This window comes from Phoxinus phoxinus, assembly GCF_949152265.1.
Source record: "Phoxinus phoxinus genome assembly, chromosome: 8".
In the NCBI taxonomy this organism is placed as follows: domain Eukaryota; kingdom Metazoa; phylum Chordata; class Actinopteri; order Cypriniformes; family Leuciscidae; genus Phoxinus; species Phoxinus phoxinus.
The window spans coordinates 32,739,636-32,767,491 of NC_136883.1; the positions used below are offsets into that span (position 1 = coordinate 32,739,636).

At 38.5% G+C, this 27,856-nt stretch overlaps 1 long non-coding RNA gene across 7 annotated transcripts in view; it reads right to left on the minus strand.

Annotated features, from left to right (window-relative positions):
* LOC307003451 overlaps positions 1–27,856 on the minus strand; it is a 224,458-nt gene that overhangs the window by 150,076 nt on the left and 46,526 nt on the right. For 4 of the 7 annotated variants that reach the window (XR_013798706.1, XR_013798707.1, XR_013798708.1 and 1 more), the window contains exon 3: positions 13,164–13,330. This is a non-coding gene — a long non-coding RNA (uncharacterized lncRNA). Of the gene's footprint in view, positions 1–126; positions 729–7,271; positions 7,799–7,954; positions 8,048–10,706; positions 12,440–13,163; positions 13,331–27,856 lie in introns of those variants that run through there. The other 3 variants (XR_013798711.1, XR_013798710.1, XR_013798712.1) reach the window with 3 other exon arrangements.

The window sequence follows — 27,856 nt, forward strand, 5'->3', positions numbered from 1 at the left end:
ATATAAAAAAAGTCACAATTTTGAGGAAAAAGTAGCATGAACCAAAAAGTTGCGATTACAAAAAAATTAAGTAAAATTGTAAGACCAAGAGACACAATGTTGCAATTATGAGAAATCATGTAGAAATTGTGAGATACTGTTGTTATTTTTTTTCTTATCTAAGGAAGAAAAACTGGTTTAATTTTGTAGTATGAATAAATAGATAGCTATAAAATGATGCATGTTTGTTTGCCACCTTGTCGTCTGACACATACTCGTCATAACAATTTTTGTCTATTTATTAATTTTCCATGAGTTGGAACACACAAGTTCAAGGACTGCATGTCATCACATGTTAGTGAGGAAAAGTGATCCAAAAACTGTCAAGACTTCCCGAAAAACATTTCCCTAAATAGAGCCACATGTGCCGTGAGGCCATGGAAACAAACGCAAACATAGTGTTCACAGTTTTACAGAAATATTCAACACTCTGTCCATTAGGTGCAACTTAATGAGCCTTCTGAGCCACGACAGTTAGCTATACTTTGACCTCAATAAAAGAGCTATTTCACAGGGGGGAGAGAATGCATTTGCCCCTACCACTTGGCTACCATCTGAGTTACAGCTAGGCCATGATCCGACTCCATCCGCATCCTTGGCTGGACTCAGGGGTCTGATTTCAATGGCTGCCTAAGCAGAGTTTGACTTTGAAGGCTTTGATCCCGGGGCAATGCTATGGCATTTGACTTCTGGTAAAGAAAAAAAAAAGCAGCATGTCAGACCTCCAGGGTCACTGGGATCATTTAGCACTGCTGAAAATAACCAGTGGTGAGCCGCGATTTGGGGAATCTAAAAGAGGCCTGACATTAGCAGGTGCCCCGAGGTGGACTGGAGAGTGCTACAGAGCAGGTCATTGACCTTGGACCATGGAGAACTTTTTTTTTTTTTTTTTAGAAAAACCTGGAGGCCTGACTTCATTTTGCAGTCAATGCTTCCACTGCTGTTTTTAACCACCCTGACGACCACTGCCAGCACCCTCCACAAAAAAATAAAATTAAGAAAATATTTCATTGAAAAAAAGAAAGAAAAATCCATCAATTCCCAGCTAAAGTATTTTCCAGTCATTTCGCTACTAGGTCTGGTGATCGTGCCGCAAGAGGTGGCAAGTGCCAGAATGAAGGCACATTGCCACGTCACTGACCAATCAGAAATGCTCATGCTCACAACCAATCAAGTAGCAAGCATTTGGCTTCCTTAAGAAAAACTGTCCAAAATCACTCCGTATTCTCTATATACTACCCTGAAAATCCAGAGTTCTCGCGAGAGCACAATTTGAATTTTCTCAGTGAGTCACTCTGGCATCAAGTAATGATGCTCATTAACTATGCCCTTGTAGCCGAGCTGCACCAATCACATCGGTGTATCTGATATAGGCGGGCCAGCGGCGAGCTTGACCAATACTAACCAACTGCAGAACCACAGATGACGACAGCGCTGTGACGTCGAAGTCATTAGTAAACATTGCAAGATGGCTATGGATGAACACCACCAGTTATGCATGCTTGCTTGGTGCCGCCCCTCGAGTTGGGCGATTTTCATTACTCGATGCCAGACCCTTAATCTTTCGGATTTGGGTCTGGATTTCCAGACTATTTATATACTGCATTTACTACAAAGGGAATAAAGAACTTGTGAGTGATTTTACACAGAGCTAAATGTACACACCAATCAAACATGTATTTATAGAGTTGATATGAAACAGAAGTTGTGATAGTCTTTACTTTCCGATTGTGGTATTCTAGAGAAACAGCCTCTTAAACATGACAAAATGTAGGGCGAGATTTGATTTTATTGCTATTTCTGCGATTTCCTGCAAGTGCCACTAAACTTGTCATTAGAGAAGAAAAGTGATGTCGTTGCAATGGGGGAGGGAAGTTATTTTGATTAAAGAATATAAGGGCACATGAAGTAATTATTTGCACAGATAAAACATTTACAAGAAATACTGCAATATTCCATAAAAAAAATAAGAAGAGTCAATTTTGATTTCATGGTGACTTTAAATTTTGTTTAATTTTATTAGCCATATATGCACTTATATGCAACCCATGTTTTCGCTCATTAGCATCACTGCATTTGCACTGACACGTTCAACAATCTCTTGTGTATAGACAACTCTAAGCAGGCTTGCTGGCTATTATGCACCATGTAAAATGCCTTTCATACTGTGCAAGTGTATAACAACAAAACAAAATGAAAAAAAAAGGTACATGGCATGCAAAGCTAGACTAACTATTAGTAAAATCCCTCTATATAGTATGTGGTTGAGTCAGTGCCACTAATATACTATTAATTGCTGAGATCTAAACAGGGATGTAACTCTAACCTCTAGGTGACAAGCTCAAATGATATGTTAACATTAGCCACCAGCTATGCTACCTAAGGTTACCATTTAACAGAGAAGCAGAAAGTGACACTGGCTTCCCTTACAACGCCTCCAGACAGTATTCAGAGATTGAGCTGTCACTTTTCATGTGTGTCTTTTTTCTTTCTTTCTTTTTAAACCACAGATTGATTTAAGCATGAACGCATCTGATACAATGCCAAAACCACAGTACAAACCTCAGCCTGGAGTGTAGGAATATTTATACAATGAGGCTTGGTTAAACTTAAGCCTTTCTCCCCAACAATCTCTTATTGCCATAATCTAAACTCATAATAAGAAGTTCTGCCCTCCTCAGCACAGTGCAGATCTGATGCTGAAATCTTCACCACAGAAAGCATAACTAAATGGGATACCCTTGTGAAAAAATAACTACACTTTAACATGATTTTGAAAGGGTACTTATTATGGAAATATATTAAAGTATACTTGATTGCGGACAGAACATAAGTTTTTTTTGCATGTTATGTACAGTTAAATGAAAATGTATTATAGTTAAAATTTATATTAAATGAGATAAGTTGAACTTTATAGTAGGTATACACTTAAGTAGGACTTAAGTACATCTTTGTATGTAATTTTATCATTTCTATTGTCTTTGAACTTATGGTAAACTAACATATACTTTAATGTCATTTATATTGAAACTTATAAGTCATGCGTTTAAATATATTTGTAATTACACATTTGAAATGATGAATTGACAATTTAGTACATTTCAAACATTAACTGTAAATGCAATATAAAATAACATGCTACAGTATATAAATTGTCATCATTTACTCAACTTCATGTTTTTTCATATTTTTTCATCATATGAAAATACCAAAATAGCCAAAAACACCGTAAAATTGGTCCTTAAGTCATACAATAGGTTTGTGAGAGAATTGTTTTAATCCAGTTAACAAAACTAGTTGACCGACCAATCCGATTCTTCAGTTCAACTCACTGACTCAATGATCTGGTCACAACAGTTAACAGATCATCAATGGTTAATTTTGGTCACATACAACTACTGAAAAGGTTTGAAATGGTAAGTAAATAATGTCAAAATTATGTTTTTTGGGTGAACTATCCCTTTAAGCAGTATGCATTCGGAAGACAGATATATTTTTATATGTAATTGGATAGAACCTACATTTCCACGAACACACATGTGGTGTACACTAACCTCATGAACTTGGGCCCATTAGTCTGTGTCAGCAGGCCCTACACCTTTTGAGGAACTGGGGCACCATTTGCCATTTTTCACCTGCTTAAAATGTGAATGACAAGCAAAGGTCCCAGCTCACAAAAACAGACCTGCTGGTGGTCGTCTTCAAAACACCCGGAGTCACTGCGATCAATTCACATTACTGAAAATAACCCCTGCATCCATGTCTCTCATAAAGTTCTCCCTCAGACAACAACTCCACCCTCAGGCCCCCCATCACCCAACCATATTCCAGCTTCCCCCCGAGCTCTGTGACACCAGCAGGTGCTCTTTGTCATTGAACCTGCGGCACATGCTCCCAGACTCCAGAATAGCAGCCGAAGGGCCCCATCGCTTGTCCTTCAGTGCCTCCTCTTTTGTTTCACACTGTATAGCCTCGGCTCAATGCCATTTTTGTTCTCACGTGTCAAAAGTTCACTATGAAATATGGCTCTGTGGTATATTCATTTTAAGTCCCATAAGAGGAACGCACATTCAACTGTGTTTTTATTGTCTCTAATGACTCTTTGATAAACCTCAGCTAAGAGGAAATCCTATTCTGTAATATGAGAAAGGCATTCCAAGCTGTACATCTGTCCCCCAAAAAAAAAAAAAACTCTTTCAGACTTATGCCTTACAGGTCACAGAGATACATCTACTCGGGACTCATTTCGAATGAATGCTTTGAATGGCAGACATCAGTGACGTTTGTGTGAACATGTTGCACTTTAATGCCATCTGCAAAAAGTGTGTGTGTGTGTGTGTGTGTGTGTGTGTGTGTGTGTGTGTGTGTGTGTGTGTGTGTGTGTGTGTGTGTGTGTGTGTGTGTGTGTGTGTGTGTGTGTGTGTGTGTGTGTGTGTGTGTGTGTGTGTGTGTGTGTGTGTGTGTTTAAAGCATTCTCAATGTATTAATGGTACTGTATTTACTAAAAGAAATGTCAGGAAATACTTATATATTAAGTAGGGCTTTCAAATTATTAATTCAAATTTTAAAAAGTATGTATTTCTAACTGCACACATTTGCATGTAGCCTATCATATCAATAACATTTAATAAAACAAATTGAGAAAAAGCCCTCAAATGATGATAATTCAGAGACAGTGTGGCAGATGAAAGCAAAAATGTTAAAGTATTTACTATATTTTACTTTAACCAAAGTTTTGTTTAATACCTTCTCTCTTTTTTTTCTCCTGCTGCTCCTGGTTTGCCCTGTGATTTAATTTGTTTTGTTGGTTTGCTGTTCTCCTTGGAGAGCTCTTGTTCCAACAGACACACGCAAAACTAGGTGTTCTTGTAGCACAAGGGCAAGAACATGGACTCCCATTCACCTTGTGTTTCAGTGCTATTTCTCTCACCCATAGTGGCCCCTAAAAATCAATAGAAGTTCAGGATCTAACTGTGTCTGGGGCACAGATGTACACAACTGTGTGTACAAGTTCAGCTGAGGACAAGCAGCCACAGAGGATTTGTCCGCTGCCATATTATTTCCTATGTGACAACTGCACAGAGAACATGTGAGTGATTTGCTCACTCAGAGAGTAGGAAATGAGAATTTTATGGCATTTGGAAACCAAAATTATTCTTTCCTCCCTCTCCATCCATGTCACTTCCATTTATTTACACCTCTTACAGACGGGCTTCGCATCCACACTACAAAGTCTACGTAGCCACGAAATAGAGTCTGACCCTTTGGTATTTGCATGCTCCTTTCTAAACACCGGCATGGCCGACATCAGCATTCATGAATAATTGCACAGGACGTATATCCATGGTTAGCGGTGGGCATACACGAGTACAGAGTGTATACCCACCACTTTGATGTGGAATTGTAACCGCATAGAGCAAGAGCTCGCAGACTAACAAGCACTCGCAGCCCAGTGTGTATGTCACAGGGGGAGGGAGTCGCAGCGCAGGGCACATTCATCAAAGAGAAGCTGAGCTGATGGAACCTAAGTGCAGTGTCATCACAAGGAAAAGGCTTGATAATCACTCATGTTGGAGTGGGATCTGCACAGGCCAGGGGAAATCAATAGTAGTTCACTGGACAGCAGCTAGACAAAACAATCCAGAGGGTGTGTCTCATTCCACTCCTGACGTCAATCAGTATATTGTGAACACTAGAATTCGGGCACTTGTAAGGGTCTTGATCTACTAAATATTGGGACACTCACTGCTCAATTACCGTTGTGATTAACAACGTTAAAACAGTCATTTAAAATATTATTGTATAATTTTATTTACTTAAGTTATTTCTACTTAAAATAAAGCTAATTTAAAATGTAAATAACAAAATAGAAAAAAAAATACAAAATAGTACTTTATTAAATAAAAGTCATGCAAATGTGCCATTACGTATTTATGTATCTATCTATGTATGCATGTATGTATGCATGCATGTATGTATGTATGTATGTATGCATGTATCTATGCATGCATGTATGCACAGTATGTATCAATCAATGTATGTATCTATCTATCTATGTATGCATGTATGTATGTATGTATGCATGTATGTATGTATGTATGCATGTATCTATGCATGCATGTATGTATCTATGTATGCATGTATGTATGTATGTATGTATCTATCTATCTATGCATGTATGTATCTATGTATGTATGCATGTATGTATGAATCTATGCATGTATGCATGTATGTATATATGTATCTATGTATAAATGCATGTATGTATGTACTGTATGCATGACTTAATTAATTAATTAAACAGATAGACACAGACACATTTTTTTTTTCTTCCTCGTATTCAAATCTGCCATAAAAATATCTGGTTACCTAACCCTAGTGCACCTACCACTGAACTAGGGAACAGATTGAGACAGCCAAGGCCTCGCAGTCCTTCAATCCAATACTATAGCCTGAATAATGAACCCTGGCCACTAAACTAAATAGATCCAAACTGAAATGAAAAGCATTACACACACTCAATAGCAGAAGGGTGTTGTTAATCCCAACATAATCCTGGAGTGTGTTTGTTAAGGTTAATTTGAAATTGACATGCAGCTGTGGGAAATCAAATCTCTTTTTAAATGTTGTGCTACTGAACGCAAAGCAAACCGAGTAAATAACCGAGATACCGATGCTCTTGGAAATTGTCAAAATAAAGATCAGATTAATTTATTTTGTCTATGTTTTAAAACTCATAGATCTTACATATTTAAATCGTCCATTTAACACACACACACACACACACACACACACACACACACACACGCACACACTCTTTTTCAAGTGACACAATAAGGAATAAAAAATTTTCCACTTGGCCACATTCACCTGAATGCAAGAATTTATTTTAGTTCTGCCTTTTCAAACATTTTTAAAAGAACCATCAATCTTTCCCCCCCCCCAGGAAAAGACTTAGTTTTGGTCATTCAGAATTCTTGTCTTGAAAGAGAGCCGTGACTCAAGTGGACTGTACGATTACAAATCTCTCTGAGCAGTACATGCTTAACTACAGCAATGGGGAAAGGTGGAGAGGGTCTCTCCATTCTAAGTTGTGGTTGACCTCATTCGGTTTTGGCTCTCACTTGAAGAAAATAACTTTCATCTTTTCTTGCTATGGCTCTGTGCTTTTAGTGTGGAAAAACGGAGGCAAACAAAACACTGGCCAATTGCACCAATTGCAGCCTCTCGGGTTGTCCGTCTTAAGATTATTCAACCGAGCCTACAGAATCTTATTTTGTTTAATGCTGCTATTGCATTTCTGTCCTTTTAAGCAAGGAAGTCTAAACATAAATCTGGTCAAATTACTCAGTCTCTAGAGTATATTTACTATATACATACATGTTATGGGCAACATTTCTATAAAAACGCTATATATGCACTTATATATGCCCATTTCAATATAATATAATATAATATAATAATATAAAACTAACAATGATCAATGTTTAGTTACAAACATTTCTACAATATAACAACTGTACAACTGTTATTTATTTCAATTATTCTACTGTACATTGTATCTTTCCACATAGGAATTCAACAGTTGATTCGTCTCTAAAACTGAATAATTCATGAACTGTCTCTCCAAGAAACGATCGGCTTTACATGCCATAACAGAGAAATCATTCAAAATAGGACTGTCATGAGATGACACTTTGCACTTCCAACGGGAAACTGCTGTTGCGTGTCCCGTGTTGGCTGGAGACATGACAAAATGCTGAATGGAGAGGAAAAACGGGGAGGGGGGGAAACGGATCAATACTGCTCGGGAAATAAGGTAGAAAAGGTTATTTACTTGACATTGATCCGTTGCCTCGGCAGCAGAGCCGGTCCAGCATCTCTTTTGTTAACCTTTAAGCCTGAGTGTACTCACAAACGATAGGGGAGTCCACTAACAGGTGTAAATTATGGATCGAAGGAGGTCGCCATACCTCTGTCACTGCCTGGTGCCTGTGTACTTACAGCCCTGAAGAAATTTAAACATCAATAGGGATAATAAGGACAAATTTATCACACTCAGGTCCTGAAGTCCCACTGCCAGGTCTGCCCAGCGTCCTGAGCAAATGTTTCTCAATCTTAGCCTCAATTGATTCAGACATTCTTTTTCCCCTAAAGGATGATCAATTGTGACACAGCGCATTTACTTTCATTCTTTGTGCATGGCTCTTTGTCAGGGGGAAAATACAGACTGCTAATTTGTTTTCTTTCTCTTTTTTTACCTGAATGCCTTAATCATGTTAAAAAATAAGGATGCAATCAATGGGATTAATCACAGGTATAGGACAGAGGGAAATGAAAAGATGTCATTTTTTTTTTTTTAAAGGAGAACATTTATATTGCTTTTTGTGCTTGAAATGAAATTTGGTATTTCAAAATGTAAGATTTTAATATTAGAAAATTTGTACTAGAGTCAATAACAGAGAAAAACAATCCCTGCTTTACACACACTAAAATTACAAAGCAGACAAATACATGTGACTAGGATGGAATTAGTTAATACAATTTTTTGAGAGTGTGCCAATGTTTTCTGCAAGCAATATTTACGATTTTGGATAAAAAATACATATATTTACAATTTATAATAAACAACTCCTACGAACCATACAAGGTTTTTTAATGTGTCAGTCAAATACAAAAACTAGTCATGAACTCACTCATAAGTTATCGATCGAATCAGATTCACACAGTCATTGAATCATTCACGATCACGGGTCATTTTGCAGTAATTTCAGATTCAGAATTCAGAACCATTATTATAAATATTCACAACCAATTTTGTTGGAACAAAAATTATTTTTTGTTTTATGTCAGGCAAAAATAATCTTTAAAAACAGAGTGAGATTTTAGAGTGGAACAATAGAAATCTTTGAGCCATTATGTAATTTTCCAACTAAAACATTTTAATTTTAGAGGCAAGTGGCTCTCTATTCATTTTAGTGTGAATCACTGGTTTATTGAATCATTAACATTGGTTTTAATATCTAAATAGTCATTTCCAAAGCAAGCCTTAGGCTAAAACACAGCTGAATCAGTTAGGGCTAAATCAAAGTTTTGATCAATCTCTGACCACATAACATGCTAATTGTCAGCCATTGAGAATTGAGAATGCCATTGGGATACCTTTGTAAAAACACCAAGACACGTTGACAACTAATTTTCCTGGCAAGCCCTTCCCAAGCCAAGGGTGCTGTAACTCTAACCCGGCTGTTACCAACCATTGGCTGAAAGTATTGCTTGGATCCTTCCCAGCCTTCATCTTCCAACATCCATCATGTTCTTTTTTTTTGTGAGGGAAGATGGCACAGACCTGATGCATTGGGTGAGAGACTATTTGTCCTTCCATATGCTAGATCTTGTAAGCCGCTGTATGCTATCCTGCCAAATTTTGTCCCGTGCCAGCAAAGGACACATGTTTTTACAACACAAAGTTTGGCAACCGGTCAAACGGCAGACCTGCGATTTAGGGCTTTCCTGGGTTCAGCATGGCTGCACGGATCAACAGGAGAGATTTAAAGAAAGTACACGAAAGACGCCTAGAAAATAAGTTAAGTTTTAATATGTAACTGCATGCAATGGGTTTGCAAAGTGCATTCAGTGTTATTCTTGGTTGACAAATCACTTTACACTCTCATGTGAAAAAACTTCCAGGAACACAAAGTTGCAGAAAAAGAATGCTAACATGCTTTTTGCTTTCAAGAGTAAATGCAGAGATTACCTTGCTATTGAGATCAACCCCAGCCACCCCATTTTGCAATAAAAAAGGGGGGTAAAATCTAATATTAAGTGTCAAGGCCTCAGAGGCAGGGAAAGCACTTTGAGTATTCAGTCGGTGTATCCGGGTGATTCATTTTCACGGAGGAAGCAAGCCCATGGGGTGAGGTGACCCCAAGAAGCCAAGAAATTTGTTTTTCCTTCCCTTCCTGCTCCCTTCTGGACTGCCTATATCTCACTTCCTGGAAGTACCTGTCCCTCTCACTCACTCTCAAGGACCCAGCCAATCTCCCTTTGTAAATAGAACTATGTTTTATAATTCTCTCTCTCTCCGAGATGACCGTATCAATAATGCAGGGGAACTGCATCTGTCCGGAGTGATGAGATTATTTTTCTGATTTGGCCTGACAGTTATGGTAATAGTTTGCCAAACAATCTACTCTGGCGACAATGACCACAGATTACAGCTGTTTTTAAAACAGCGTGGCCGAGGAGAGCTCCATGATTGATTGCACATGAAGAGACAGAGGCGGGCAATTTGGCCCCAGCATCTCACTTGCTTTTAACTCCGCTGATACTGAAATAATCTCTTTCGTTTATCCGTTTGGGGAAATGCACAATACGGAGGGCTGCGAGTCTAAAATAGTCTGACGGCAACAAGTGCGCTACTATTGAAGAAAAATAGCCTTGTGTTGTTTTTGATAAGCAATGTAAAAGACATTATAAAAGAACATCAACATATCATAGTGGGGTGTTTCTATGGACATTTTCAGCATCAACATCTTAAACACACTTTTTACACTCTCAATAGGGCTCTCAATAGTGTCAACTTTGTCAAATAGTATCAATGTCCAACAGTGTACCTACTACATGCAACATAGCAGATCTGTCTCTCTTTTTATATATATATTTCTACATCTCAAATTATGTTTAAAAGCATTCTGTGGTGGAAATTAGATTTTTTACAAAATGGGCAGTATAAACCAATATTGAAATGGTTAAGAATTATTCATTTTTATATTTTAAGATAAAAAGATTGATAAAACTATAAGAGTGTCATAAAAGAGCCCAAAGTTGAAGAAACACCCTATATACTAATCAGATCAAGGATATCTTGTGTTAATATAAGTTGGGATATTAAAGGTTGGGTATATTTTGTTATACTGGTTGAAACTCTCTTAACATCCTGATATTTTCATCCAATCACTGCATTCGGTCCGACATATATCTATTTCCATACCTCTGTTCAAGTAGACACCACACGTCATCAGCGAGTTCCGAAAGGCTATGCAGAGTTGTAGACCGACAGTCACAGAGCGCCGTAAACAAACAGCAGCCACCTTTTACAGTTCCTCTTGAACCAAAACAACGAGCTTATGTTGCATTCACGCCATGTCATAAGCGTGATTACGAGATGACAACCCGTGGCATTCATACTCGGAGCGGTTCACGTCCTCAGGCTCGGATTTTTGTGTTTATGTAAACACTAGCAAAGCCTAAATGATTCTGCAGCAGTCAGATGGTACAAGTCAGAACTCTGTGAGTTGTTTACGTTCATTATTGTTGTAATGTAATGTTGAGACATGAGGTTGAGACTCTGGCTGTGTGCGTTCATGTGTTTTGAAGGAGGCGTGGCTTTGGAGAGCGCTCTGAAGGGAGCGAGGGATCTTATGCTTTCAAAGCTAGCTTGCTATTGCTAGCTTTTCCGAAATTGCCTACCCTTTCTTTAAGACTAAGAAAAAGCTTGAATGTAACAAGCAGTCATGTCGAGTCATACATCACACAGATTTTCTTTGAATCTAAACATCAACAATGTTTGACGTCTCACTGGCTGTCCCTTTCTCCTAATCAACTTCTAAAATGACGCAATCATAACTTATGATGTAATCAATATGAAAAGGAATTATGCAATAACTAATGGAAGGGCAATCTGTGATAATTATTTCTTAAATGCAAAACAAAAACCTTCTGATTTCATATACTTCAAGATATTGCCATCATGTAATACAAGCTCTATGGTTACACATGTACTGTAAAGCCTATCATTGAGTCATCACAGTTACAGACTGACATATAAAGTGAAATCCATAATAGTCATTTATGATTCATTAATTCCTCTGAATTGGCTAAAAAACCCTTGAGGTTAGAGTCTATCAAAGACCAACATCCTTCCTGACTGTTAAAAAACTGCAATAATCCACCCTTAACTGTGCTAACAAGACCACCAAGCCCAAGGCCTGTGGTCTAGTGCAGGGACTGTGCAGGTCACACGGCAGGTTAAGAAGCTATAATAAGCCACTACAATAATGTGACTCAAGCCCGGTGAATAAAACATGACTGTAATCCACTTCTTGGCCTAAGAGGTCTCAAAAAGGCAAGGAGGCACTTGTCAGACATCATGACCCAATTACTTTCATAAATAAATGATCATACTTTTCAATTTAAAGTTGCATGCTGTGCTGGGAACCGAGACTGAATTAAAGCAAAAATCATCAGGAGGTTTGTATTAGTTATAGTGTTTAACATCTCCAAAAATGAAAAAAAGACTCCTCTTGGATATATAGATTTTCCAGCATCAAGTCAGACTATTAGCATTCCAGGATCTTCTCCCCATCCCTGAATGTTTGTTCTCCAGAACATTGGCAGGCTGAGAGCAGAGAGGCTCATGTTTTATTAATGACACATTAGGAGTAACACCAATCGGCTAATATAAATTTGCATATTTATTAAAAAGAAGACATTTGTGATTAATGGGATTTTGCTATGCTACATGGAAATGAGGTGAAAACTGTTGGTGAGTAAATCCCTGATCTTGGCTTTTAGATGTGGCCCTGCAATTGCTCTTAAGGTTTCAGTGAGCCACATCTCTTCTACGTTCATAAAATGAGTGTTTAGTCACCGCTGATGCCTTACTAATTCAACTGGCCTTTCAGAACAATATAAAAAGGGGTGTAACAATATATTGTGAAAAATCCAGTACTTCGCTAAGCAGAATCTTGAATATTTCTATTCTGGTGCCACCATTGCCCTGTGCATGGGAGAGAAGGACGAAGTCCAAACCTATTCAAGTCCACCCCTTATGTAATAGCAAATTTAGCATTTTAATGAAAAATACTTTTTGTTAACCGTTTATCACGTTTTAGAAGTGATCATATTAAAAATCTTACCATCTTAACTCTTTATTTTGGTTTTGATTAAAGTTATCATAGGAGTATCGTATTGTGAGATCAGTATCGTGTATCGACCCGAATCATGACATAAGTGTATTGTTACAACCCTGTAAATCATAAATCACTATGCAGGTAAAAACAGTTAATGCATTCACACTATGTAACGTCTCCAGCGATTCCTGTAAATAAAGACGCTCTCACCTGCTCATTATACAGCCAGTAAGTATTCCACCCATCCTTCAAATACTGCAAGAATATTAGCAGATTTAGTCTGGGGTGTACTAGGCTGCGGATCCCAAGTGTGCTGAGAGAAAGACGGAAGTTGGAGTGGGTTTAGAGGGCCCGTCTGCCATCGATTCAAATATGTCCTATAAAAGAGTAAAAACAGAGAGAGGGGGAAGAAAAAACAGAATAAGAAATTGTCTTGACGACAAGGACATTGTCAGATAAGTGGAGAAGGGCAGTCAGAGAGCTATTTAGAGCGCCGGTAAATGGCCTTTTTACCATTCCGGCTCCCCCTCTCCGCTCCCTCCTCCTCTGTTTGGGGATGGCATTAGAGACTGGAGACTGACATACATTTTTTATAGCTTCATAAAGTCGTCCAATGACCAGGTCACCCTTCTCATAACTAGGGAGCAGAACGCTTGAAAAAAGCCATTCATCACTGTGAAAGGGCCTGCTTGTCCAAGCGCCTTCAAACATGCACAGAGTCTGGCGAGAGACGCTCGGCGCAAATGCTAACGTACTTCAGCCGCTAATGCCAGATGACCTTCTCACATCTATTAGCAGGCTGGCTGACGCAGAGGGCAAACACGTGCCCCGCTTGTCTCCTGCTAAAATCTCAACCGCAAAGATTACAAATACCACGCGTGATTCCACATATCAGCATAAGCGTTGGGCGGAAAGGTACACTGGAGAAAATTTTCATTCAGAAATCGCTAGTAAACTTCACAATTAATTACAAAGAACCGGCAAGTAACAATGAATTAAACCTGAAATTTTGAAGTAGAAAGACTGAAGTAGTATTTTCTTGTTTTATTGACAATTTTGAAAAACTTTTTTTTACAGTGTAGCGCAGCTAAGTAGCAACACAACCGAAGTGGTTTAAAAAAGAAAATGAAATACACAATACACAAGTATGGAGATGTGTCTTTCTGTTTGACGATTTATTTGGATTTTAAGGGGAAGAGCATGACATGCCTTTTAAGTACGTCCCCTTTGATTTGGCAAGCCAGAAGGACCTCCAGTACAGAATTGGAACGCCCCTCGCAGAGAAACCATCACACCACCGCAGCCCATTAGTGGGCAATTAGTGACAGCTGGTGGGTTGTCAGGCTGGTAATGGGCTCAAATGGAATACCCGAGGAATACAGAAAACAATAGAGGGAACATGGCGAGAAAGAGAAACGGGACTATTTAAGAAACGGATTATATTCAAAACGCACGCAACGTATATTGTGCTGCCTTTTTATTTTTTGTCTTCTGCACTAGGGGATCCATAGCAGACAAATGTTTTAATTTAGTCGCTGAGGCAGAAAGTGTTTCCAATAATCATGCTGTCACAACACCCAGACGTGAGTGTCCAATCCTGCCAGACTCCCAAAATGTGTAATTATCAGCTCAAAATGATCATGTATAAGATGCCTTATGCTACGGTATTCATTCCAAACAGAGTTGTGTGGGAGTTGGGAGTGAATACGGCGCGCTTAAAGAGAGATCCACTTACTTGCGTTTATGTTCAGGTAAATTACCCCTCGGTAGAACAAAACAAGCACGCGACATGTGGAGACAGCACCTAGGCGTTTTTGAGTCCGTTTTTAAACGCAATACTCCCCTGGTTCATGAAAGGAAATAGGCTGCCGTTCTAGAGCAGTGTGTCCATCAGATCACTCAGCCTTTTTTGCCTGTTTTTCATTTCAAATGGTGTGGCTGAACTTTGAGAGGCCCAAGAGGCAGGCTGAGGGCGTGAGATATAAGTCCTTTAATAATTTATTTAAGAGGCCAGAAAAAAGGCAGCCAAGGGGAACAAATAGTGTTTCTCCCAGAACCAGGACCCCTCTGACCCCGGCGTGACGTACCTGCAGCGGCCACGGCCCCATCACATTAGCGAAATTCTTATTTGATGGCATTTTAATATTCTGCCTTGATGACTTTTTAGCAACATTTACTTTCAGCGGTCTCTGGCGCTTCCCCCGGAGGAAATGAAACATGTCAAAACCCATTACGAAAAAATCAAAATTTAAATACCTCGGCCGTGTTAGTAGTAATACACACAATCCCTGCCGCTCAGAGGCAGGGGCGCACAAACACTCATCTGCTTGCCGGCTCGTAATGAGTCTGTTTGATGGGGAAGCGATTTGTGGGTCACCAAGCATACGTTACAGATCCAATTTAACCCTTGATTGCTTGTACTCTGGAGGGATGGGGGAAATGTGTTATTGAAATTTAATACCAGATCATTTCTGTTTTTTCTTTGCCGTCCCCCCGCCCTCTCCTCCCGCGTTGGCACAAAGGTGTGCTAATACGCCTCCCAGTGCAGTGTAGTATTGGCGGAGGTGGCTGAGATGCAATGAGGGAGAAGTAAAAGTGCGGCCGACAGAGAGAAACAAAGACAATTTTATGCATGAACGCTAGGCCAGCCTCCTCCCGGGGTCTTGCTAAACACCAATCCAATTAGCCCCCGAAGACGCCACAATGGTTTCCGACTCAATTGAGTTTTGGCTATTCCATCATGTGATTTATGACTTTTACAATGCTGTTATTTCTATGGCGATGTGATCCGTGTACGATGCTTATGCGACAGATACGCAGCGTAGCAATTTCACAGACATGCGGACTGCTGCGGGAACAGACAGAAAGGATGCTATAATGTGGCAGCATGCAAATGTCTGCTGGTTAGTCTTTAAACGAAAAAGAGACGAGCAGAATGAGAGATACACAGGAGGGCTTTTTACGTTCAGCCCCTGTGACATCTGACGGGATGTGAGGGTGACAGCAGACAACAATGAGAGGAAGCAGTGGTGTTATTAAGTGAGCCAATGTCAAGGGCAAAGAAAGTCAAGCTCTACTGGACAACACAACTAGAAAGTACCTGTTGTATCCGTTAGTTTTTCTTCTTCCGCTCTTGAAGTATATGGAAACCCATTGAACCGTTGCCGGACAATTATGCAATGAGGACATTCTGAATATTAACCAGAGCAATTTTGGAGTCTCTAACTAAATACCTCTAGCGCCACCAACGGTCCAAATTTGCACTTACGTTTATGCTAATAATTTTTGAACAGTAATGTTATTTTCTGTCACAAAAATATTTTGCCATTTTAAATTTTTCAAAAAAAAACTACTTTTTCGAACTTCTAGACTATCTGATTTTCACCAAAATGAGCTCAGATCAGCTTGCTGGCATAAAGTTATTTTAAAAAGAATTACGTGAGAACTTTTTTGAAGAGGAGCACTCCAAATTGGATGCAAGGCTATATCTCTGCAGCGCTTTAGCATATTGAGACAAATTATGGTACACATCATCATAAACATGACCTGAGGCTACATGCCGTTTTACAGCACAGCACCACCTACAGGTCAGGAGATATTAAAAACGGCAAATTTTGCTTAAACTTATTTTATGGAAACATCAGCATATGTTATGAAACTTGGTATGTAGCATATCCTGAAGGTACTCAATTTTCTGAACAGCGACACCTTCTGGTCAAAGGTCATAAGCAATTTAATCATATTACAAATGATTATTATTATTATTTGTGATTTTTCAGTAATTTTGACTAAATTCATCTAAAATGTTTTTAATTACTCATTGTTGCAGTTGCTCTGCAGCTCCCAGCCATGCTCACATAGCTTATTATGTCTTTTTGGTGTTTGGTGTTTGGCCCCTTAATTGCTTCTTGCAGCTAGCTATATTTAATAATGCATTATTTATTTTTCTAGGGATGCAAAATAAATCGGATCCATATCGGTTATCGATTGATATTAGTATTTTTAACATTAATCAGTATCACTTGATAAAGAATATTTAATTCTGCATGTTTCTTTACCCTATGTCACATCTAAATTATATTTGCAGTCACAAAACGTTATAAACAATAATTCAAAAACCGTGTTAAATGTGATTTTAAAAATATCAAAATTAATATACATTTTCTATATTTTAGTTTTTAGTATTTTATTTTTAATTTGTTTATAAATCTGTGCATGCCAGCAAGCAAGCTGGGATATGAAAAAGCATTTTGAGATTGAAAATAGTACACACTTCAGTGTTAATAAAAAAACAAACATAGCATAGTTCCAGCTACATGTTTTGAAAAACAACACTACAACCTAACCATAACCCTAACCGAACAATAAAAGTTGAAGTAATGATGACAATAGCAAACTATGACAACAATAAGTCGAAGAAGAAAACAAACTATTGTTTTTGAATGTAAACAATGAAAAAAAGGCATACACACAACATGATTAATCTTCTTTCCTGTGTCCTCCCTCTCTCTCTATTTCCTTTTTTTCTTGGAAGTTCTAAGCACATCTGTTCTTTTGAAAGCCTCTCTCAGTAAAACATCAAACACTAAGAACTGAGTTTTGTAGTGAGGGACTACAAAAAGTCGAGTCAGGAATATCTCTCTTGTTTCAGCATCCTTTCAGTCCTCTTTGATGATGAATCAAACAAAATGGAAAGTGTTCCTTTTTCCTACACCCAAGCCTTCTTTCCTCTGACAAACCTTTTTGTCTCAATTACTTGTTAGCGATTGTCTGTTTTTCCTCATAAAATTCCATGTGTGCTGTCAGACCTTCCCGAAAATGTCTGTGATTTATAACAAATCAAGCAAAACAACAGATTATGATAAAGAAGGCAAAGAGGAAAATGAGTTCATACGGAGTATTCTGCAGCACTTTACAAAAAGTTTCAAAACAACAATAATGATAGTTGTTCTTTATGCAACTTGAAAATGTTAAAAATCAACAGACATACGGAAATTAACCGTAACCTAGATTAATAATGCTGTAAAAGCACTGTTCTAAAAATCAAATTTCGTAACTAATAATAATTAATTTAACCTTTAGAAAAGTGTTACTGCATAATCTTTCCCTAGTAATCATATTTTATTATGTTTGCTTGTAGTGTACTCTTCCAATAACTTGCCGACCCCAGCATTATTTATAAATAACAACACTATCACAATGTTTTTTACTCCGCTATTTGTTCCTTACTGTTCAGAAGTGTCTCTGAGAGGGAGCGAGCGGTATGCATGGTAGGGCGAGCTAAACAGTGGGGCCTCTAATTGAGAGCTCAAGTGAGGAGTCGGCGAGCTGGCTCACTTCATCCGAGTGTTTGTCATTAGACCTCTCCACTGAGAGAAAGTGTGCCCGTGCCGCGCTGTGGCGGCCCGCTCGTGTGTAACCAAGATTTATGCTAATGGGCCTCAGCATATGCTTATTCCACATATCTATATTAAAGTTAATAGACTGTTACATTGCTTTTTAACCCCAGCCTCCATACATGATTACCTTTTCCGATTTCTTTGCAAAACGGCATATAAACACGGGGCAGGGATTTTTGTCAACGTGTCAGTGGGTTTGTTTCCGGTAGCAGCCCAAGGCTCCTATAATTGTGGTGTGGGACTTCGTCATAAACGGCCGCCTAAAGAGCAGGGCAAGCCATCTCTTGAACGTTGTAATGTTCCCTGGCTGCTGAACAGTCCACTGGATTTATCACCCTGCTACTGGGAGTCTGCACTGCTTACACACCAGTACAGCCTGCTTGTAATAGGAACAGATCCTCATGTTATGGTGGTTAGAAATTGTTCATCCCCTCAAAGCCAATTTCTTTTTTTTTTATAATAATAATAATGATCAAGCACTGGAAAAAAAGACTATGATATCATGCAATATAACTGCTTGCAATATATATATATATATATTTTTTTTTTTTTTTTCTCATTACAGTAGATCCTTTGTAGTTACAGAATTTGTATATACTGTAATATACATATAATAAAAAAATTATATATATATATATATATCATTTTTTTATTATATGTATATTACAGTATATACAAATTATATATATATATATATATATATATATATATATATATATATATATATATATATATATATATATAAATAAATAAATGTAGTAAAATAAAATAACAAAATATTAAATAAAATATAGTAAAAAATAAAATGTAGTAAAATAAAATAAATTAAATGGGGACAGTGATACTTTATTTTGTATGCATTTATATTGTTCTTAACTTTTAAATTGATCCCAGCTGCTTTCTATCTGACCCATAAAGGAAAGAGGTGTGAGGGGCACGAATAACTCAAATATTTTATTCTTTTACTCAATTGTTAATTTTTATTTAATCAATTTATACTTATTTAGCACTACTGACCCACCTGAATCCTCTCCATAAAAAAAGGTCAAAGTGACCCAACAACTTATAATGCTCTTCTCCATCATTTGATGAATTACCGCTGCCATGGTCAGAAATGTAAGTTAGTTGTGCCAGACGAATAATAAATGACTTTTTTTTTATAATAATGATAATAATCCTAATCCATAATTGTCATAATTATACTTGTTTGCTATATGACTTACTTTCTTTTGTGGAACACAAAAGTGTAGTTTTGTCCATACAATGAAAGTCAATGGGGTCCAATGGACTTGCATTACATGGACAAAAAAAGTTATTTTAAAACTTGTTTTTGTGCTCCACAGAAGATAGAAAGTCATACAGGTTGCCATGCAGACATGAGGGTAAGTAAATGATGACAGGATGTTCATGTTTGAGTGGACTTTCACATATTGTCTGATAAAGTGAGAAATATCCAGTGAGGTAACAGGGAGAACACTAGCGGTCTTGTGAAGGACAGTAGGGCACTAGTTTCCCCTTCTGTTGAACAAAGCCCCTGGAACAAGTGGTGGCAGTTCCAGGAGCCAATCTCCTTCAGCCTCCCTCCTCCCCCCCATTACAATCCACTTTGCCAGGCTCTTGACTTACAAATTGCTGCTTTAGACTTGGTTTCATTGTAACAGCTTTCTTGGGAGAGAGAGAGAAAAAACAAGCACAGAAAGGACACTTATTTCTCGGCGCACTACAGTATCGCGGGGTCTCGGCTAACAGTCAGGGCATTGTTTCGGCCTGTCCCTCAGAGAGACTGGCCACAGTGCTGTCAATAAGCTCCCTCTCTGTTCGCTTCCCTCCCCATCTTTTCTACTCATCTACTTGGCTGGCTTTCAAATAAGAGCCATGAAAAAGTAAAATGCTTAGGACATAAGCCCTTCAATAGCTCTGCTTAATTCCTTCTTTAATATGTCAGACAAAAATATCAGAGTTCTTTAGCATGCCAATGAGAGTGCTAAGAGAGAAGTGTTCCCAATGGAGCGAGAGCAGGGAGAAGGGTGACTTGAGTTTGGTATAAAGCACTTCTGTGTGCTGTAGGGCTTCTGAGAGCGGGGGTGGGGGTACCAGAAAGAGAATAGGTGTGTGTGTGTGTTCTGCTGGAGCTTTACTCCGCTGCCTTCAGCAGACGCAGACACTTGTGCACAAAGACGCAAGCACTTGTCAAGACTTCAAAAAAAAACGGCCGCGTATATCTCATAGAAAGTCAAGGTTGAGTCATTGAAACAACTAAAAACCCAAAACAACTTGAAATTTCAGACACTGCCACCTGTTACCAGTGTAAAAAAAACACTGCTTTATGAAATTCTGATTTAATTGAAAACAAGCCGCACAAGTGCTACTACATTCAATAGCTGAAAAACATTAGCTAGATGAGTGCTAATATATTGACTTAATCACAATGTGTATGTGCGTGTTATATACTTCATTTAAGCACGTTATTTCCATAATTGTGCTATAAATTATATTTTCCACTACATTGGTTTCAGATGGATAATTAATTTTTGACTTTAGCCTTTTTTAATTTTGATTCTCATGCAGAGATTGCTGAATACCACACTGTTGTACTGTCTATAGCAATATCAGTCCCCCTCAGCTAAAGGCGCTTGAGAGTTTGCCCCGACCTCTTCGATCCAAGACTGATAAACAAATTACATTACTTTGAGATGACGCTCGAAATGTCAGGTATCAGCCTTGCAGTGCAACTGACCGCAAAGCACCAAGGGATTTGTGGTCATCAACTTAACTATTAGTCTCAGCCTCAAACGATTCCACTACGGTGAGTCTTACAGTCCCGTTTTGCTCACAAAACTGGAAAACACTTTCTCGGTCTGGCAAACACTAAAATTATTGGTTGCAACTTCCGTCAGTGAGGGCATGCATCATTTTCATCAGTCAGTCAGGAAAAAAATATATAATAAATCCTTTTCTGGATTCACAAATCACTTAATAAACACTCAAAAACTAGCAATTCATTTCAATGACATTTTTAAACAAAATATCTGTTTGACTAAAACTAGGGTTGTGCATTATTCAGAATGAATTGAAATTAAATTTGAACTGAGGAAGCGAAACAGCAAATTTAAATTTGAGAAGAATTAAAATTGACTGAAATTAAAATCTTCAAGTGTAATTATAAAACTAAAAAGGATGGTTAGTCGAGACAAAATTTAAATGATGACCCAACTACAAAACCTTTTAAATGTCATTTACAAAGATGTTTAAGAAGGTTTTGCTTTACAGATAGACAAATGTCATAACCATAACCAAATCAGTAACCAAACTAGGCTGCTCTTATTTGATTATAAATAGAGTAGAAACAGTAAAATACTATTACAATTTAATAAAATAGCATCGCAGTTTTCTATTTTGCTATGTTTTAAAATGTGATTTATTCCTGTATGGCAAATCTGAATATTTAGCATCATTACTCCAGTCTTCAGTGTCACATGATCCTTCAGAAATCAATCTAATATGCAGATGTGATAAACCAGACGCATACAAGCAAAACAAACCTTGGTTAGTCCCTTTATATGTCAGATGGTCTCTTCCTGTCTAAGTGGGCGGTTCTTGTGGAACAGACCTCATGCTGTTTAGTAAAGGTCTGGCAATGTGAGACTAGAAATATCCAAGTGAGATCTTATATAAAAAATAAACAAAATAGACAGAGACTGTCAAAAGTCTCTACAGCTCCATCTCTGTTGCACAACAAGGGTTAATGACTGGTTGGACCGTTTCCACCGCATCGCTCCATCCAGATGAAGCGCGACTGCAGCATTATCATTTCACAAGGCAAAAACAGACGGCGACATATGCCCAGAACCGTCCTTTAGTTTTGGACTCAAAAATATTCATCAAAAAGGCCCTGCTCTCCCATGAGCTTGCTGCCATATGCCAGCAGAAAATGTCACCAGTGAAAGACATATTAATTCACCAGTTTCAGAACTCCATTTGATATTCATGTCTCCCAAGTATTCTGACCCAGATTCACTCCTGTGGTGTTAGATCCTGTTCGGCACAGAATAAAAGACAGCTGTTATCATGCCCTCTCTTCTTTGTGTGTGTGCGCGTGTGGCACACAAGCATGTGTGTACCTGTGTGGGTCTTTAATGAATGCACTGGGGTGCATTTTCATGTCACAAATAATGAAATTAAATTAAAACAAATAATAACCCTCCTCTTAGGATGACAAATCCACATTTACAGTACTATGCAAGCAGCCAAGAAAACATATGGCCACTGCACTAACATCCAATTCGGCCTAGACATGATCAATCCAGTCCAGACCCAGAACTGGGCTTCATTTTACAAGGTCTGCTCCACTTGCACACACACTAAGCTGAATCAAGAGTAACTGTTTATCCAAAAGAAGCCTCATAATAATTCATGTCCATAGGGCTTGTATGTCAATTACAGGTGGCTGCTTTAAAAAAAATTAAAACTAGTTGCCTTAATGCTAGTTCTGATTCTAAACAGACAGAAAATGGGCTTATCAGAAGAAATACAGCTGATTTAAGAAACATAGCTACACTAAACCTTACTACAGAGAAATGTAATAAAAAAAAATTGGGAAAAAAAGTTTTTGCTCGCATATTTTTCTGCACACTTCTACAGAGGTCTCAATACTTCGTACATAATACACAATAATGGTAACATTCAATGGCTCATTCTTGAGTATGAATGTGTCATTTTGAGTAGAAAATAAACTCCAGATGTCACATAAAACAACAAGTTACTAAGCCTAACAACAAAACCAATGATAAAACTGTGTAAATACTGCTGAAGAATGCAACCTTATTATTTATTCATGCCTCAGTGCATGATGGTAACACCAGTATCAGAAAGTTGAGTACTGTAGGTTTTACTTAATTTTATAATGTTGATATTTAAGTTTTAATGTCTACTAGCTTAAATTGAGTACTAATATCAAATTTACTTTTTTAAATTCTTATTTAAACTTACTCAGGTAGAAATTACATTTGTTTTTGCCTGTAGTATTTACTTCACCACAGAATTATTTTTTATCAGTGATAGTTTTGCAACTAAAAACTACCATTTAAAAACTAGAGAACAGCTTACCACTGAGAAATTCAGTTAAACTAATAGCTTTGCCATTTGCTGCTCATATTCAATGTAGCCACACTGTTTTTCATGACCACTTTCTCGAGCCTTTGTTTTTGTTTTTAGTGTGATTGTAGTGTAATGGCAGGCAGTGAGAAAACAGCACTAAATCCGTTTCACAGGATTAGCTGGAGTTCCTGGGAGGGAAGCATACTGGATGGGAGAGTGCACGCAGGTTATTCATCCCATTTCAAATAGCACTGGCAGGAGCTGAGTAAATAATGCTGTTTGTTACAAAGTGCTGCTAACAGGCAGGACTGAAAACCTCTTGAATCAAAGGAAGCAGATAATGTCCTTCAGACAGCCGGGGTTTTGAGGGTTAGATTCAGTTCAGTGACTTCATCGCATGAAAAAGTATCTCTATTCATCGGCTCTCTTCGTTTTGTTTTTTTTCCTTTAGCTGCGCGTAACATAAAAATGTTCTGAATCAATCTCCGCATGACTCTGCTCCCCCCTGATGCCCACACACAAAAAAAGGGTCTTGTTTTGGGTGTCAGTAGGCTCATTGAGATTTCAGAGGGCCACCAGCTTTGCGAGGCCAAAGGGTCCTCCACAATCGACTTCATTAATCTAGCATTTCCGCAACCCAGCCATGAGTTGGCGTTATATGAACCTGCCTTTCAAAACCGAGGCGCAGTGAAAGCGGCTTGACCTAACACCCAGCTGAACTCTGCCTGAGCCAAAATCCCAAAGTTCACCCAGACAACAAAAAAGCCCTCTCTTTCTTTCCCCATGTAAAAACACAGATCACCCCATGAACCTGAGAGAGAGATGAGAGCGAGAGAACGAGAGACAGCGAGCTCCGGAAGACTGTTGTCGGAGTGTATTACGAACTGTCATATGACACCTGCCACTGTGTTCGCTACCTTTCTCACCTCACCTGCTGGGCCGCATGCTTTGTGCTTGGCTCTTGCTAGCTTTCATACATAGGGCTTTCCGACTGGGAGAAATCCAACTGATCTCCAATAGAGGGATTAGAGTGTGCTGCCAAGCCATTACGTCATGCTTTCGCCTGGTAAAAAGAGAGATCACAGTGACCTGCCAGAATGTGTCAAAGCATTTTTCAGTGCACTCCAGGGGGAAAACTAAATGCATTCGCACAAACAAAAGCATGTCAGATATTACAAGTCTCAAATGCATATTTCTTTATTATACCTTTCATAAAAATGCAATGGCTGTGAACTTAAATAGTTCATTTCATCAACAAGGGCACAGGAGGACAAGGGTCCGCTCATTTCAACGGAAGATTTAAGAGAACATGCAAACAGGCTAAAATTACTTGGCAGTTCTTGTCTGACTGATTTCATTTAGTTAAATGAGTTATGATTGAAGGGACACTCAGGGTCATGCCCAGACAGCAACAGAGCATCTTTTTCTTGCTAAATAATTCAATTGAATTGGAAGTGCTACAACCAGTTGCTGTGCTAGTTATGTATTATTCAAACGTTATTCTCAACTACAATGTCCGAATATATGACAAAACATATTTTAAAAATTAAGCACCTATTTCAAATTTTTATGTTTTTGAAAGAAGTCTCTAATGTTACGACTTTTTGTATAAAAAATACAGCAAAAATACAGCAAAAATAAACTGTAATACAGAGTTCACACTGAATGACTTTAGGCCCGATTTTCGCTCGCCGACAGGTTTTGTGAGATTGCCGACAAATGCCTGAAATCATAGGCAAATCAGTGCTCGTTCACGTGAGTGACAAGTGATGCGATCTAAAAGAATCGCCAACGAGTCGCAGACGCCCGTGAGATATTTGGCATGCTAAATATCTGGATCTGTCGCCAATTCAAAATCCTGCTGTGTGAATGTGTTCTGACTGAAAACTACATCGGCGATTACCTACAGCCAATGAGAGAGCAAGAAACAGGACAGTGGCATGTTCGGGGAGGAGTTATAGACCAGAATATCAGTATTTTAATAGATATATTTACAATAATATTGCACAGAAACGAAGCACAAACATTTGCTTGACCAGCAGCAACAGCAGCACATTGGAAAATTATTTCCTTGCTCCCCTCGTGTCCCCAACCATTTCCTCCTGCATAATCAGTTTTTTTTCTCTCCTTTTCACTGCAAATCAGCGCACAGACAATTTGGATCGCAAATCTTCTTGCAGGCTATAATTTTTTATAACAATTTCAGTCTCGCGTGAGTCTCACGCACTTGTGATCTTGCGTCTTTTCCTAAATTACTTCTCGCGTGTGTTTGTTTGTGAAACGTAGTTTGCGGATCAGACAGAAGTTGTCGGCGATTCTTTCTTTTGTAAAGTCATGCAGTGTGAATCCCCCTGTCGCCGATCCATCATGCAGTGTGAACACAACAGCAACTGAATGTTACCCCAGTGTGAAGAGAACAGTGACCCAACTCAAATCTTCTTGTTATGGATTGTTGGCTGTTCCAAGATCTATATATAGAACAAAAGGTGACAGGTGATTAGATGTGATATAGAAGTCTCACTTAAAATGTATAAACTTGCTTTTATTACTTTTTTTGTTTTTGTTTTTTTTGTTTTATGTATTTTGTGTTTGTTTTATTACGTCTGCCTGATATTTTCTTAAGCTCTTCATGTTCTTTTACCTTTTGTAAAACACTTTGTGCTATGTAGCTTTTAAAATCCATTACTATATTATATGCTGATTTCTTAATATTATCAATGTTGAAAAAAATGCTGATAAAATATGTACTGATTATTAATATTTTTTGTTTTATAGAACTTGTCCAAACCTTTTTTGGACAATCAGAATCAGATTCTGCTGCATCATTTTGCTGATTTTCACCTCACTAACCCTTATCTTTCTCACAGATGTCTTCCTTTTTGCCACAGTGCCAAACTTTGAGCCCATTTAACCCCATTCCATCTGGCGAAGCATTAGCGCAAGCTATCACATTAGCCCAAAGATATTGAAGAGATCCTTCATAAATATTGTGTTTTCCCTTGGCATCTAGTTCAGACAGAGTCTCTTTAATCAACCCATGGTTTTCACATCTGGACCAGAGAGAGGAACCGAGAGTGGTAAGAGGTGCACGGTGGAAATGTCCACGTCTCATCTAGAGCTCTGAGGCCAAATATTACTACATCACACCACAGACACTTATCTCCTCATACATCCGTCCCTCCCCCGAGAGGATTTTACACTCCAGCTAACAGTGTTTCGGAGGTATACCAAGCGCTCGACCTCGGGGTTACTGAAATCTACAACCGAGCAGGATAAGCATTCTCAGTTAGAAGAAAGAGAACGAGTGAGGGAGAGACAGAGAGACAAAGACCCTCTCTCTCTCCATCACACACACAAGCACGCACATCCTAATCTCTGTCATCTAAAGAGGATGATCTTATTTCAAGACCTATCTGAGAAACTATAGTATTTTATACAACTTGTGTGGTCTCGAGGTCTTAAATATCTCCTCTCCACAAATTTGTAACCAAGGATGTGGACGATCAAGTGTCTTCTGATGTGAGAGCTAACATCCAAACAAACCGAAGACTACGCCTTTTTAGGCCGTATGCTTAAATCAAGCATACTATTTTTTTAGGTATGACTGCATTCCATTAATCTGGGATTCCCCATTTTTCACTTTAATATTGTTCATGTCTGAACTGGGCCAAAGGCCATTGTAATCTCACAAATGAGCAGAACACACTTGCTCTTAGTCAGCAAAATGCATTGTTTTTACCCCTCTTCCTGCATGATTTTTCGAAAGAGGTGTGAAAAGATCATTTAGTGCCTCAGAGGGGAGGCTTCCTCCAATATCCCAGCAACAACGCGCTCCGCCTGGCCGATTGTTCTTCGCGTGATCATATAAAAAGATTCGGGAAGTGTCACTGCTTTTTATATTGTTGTTGTTGTTGTGTTTTTCCTTTCACGAACAATGGGCTTCCAGGACAGAGTCCCCTAACGGGCTGCCAGATCCCCGCTTACCGGGTCTCCAACTCCCATCCCGCCTCTGCTATCTTTCTCTCCCCATCTGGCCCAGGCCCACTTCCCTAGCCGGGATCCATTGTGTGATCTTAGGCAGCACGCGCACGGCCGATGTTAGCCCAAACATATTCAATTCACTCTCTGGAGCATTGCCAACGGACTCTCCTAGAGGTGAGGTATGTGACATTATGGATAAATTATAAAGATGTTTTGTAAAGCCGAACTAGTTGATTCAGGTATACAATCTTGACTCCAAGGAAGGGGGCACAAAGGTCCATTAAGGTGCGGTAACATTCGAAAATTTCAGGGAAAAAGCTTAATTGACAATAGTGTAGAGATGTAAGATGACAAAGCTCAAACAGAAGTCACTTTTAAAAAAAAGCCGCTTTCCTTTGTATCAACTTGAACATGAGAGAAAATTGT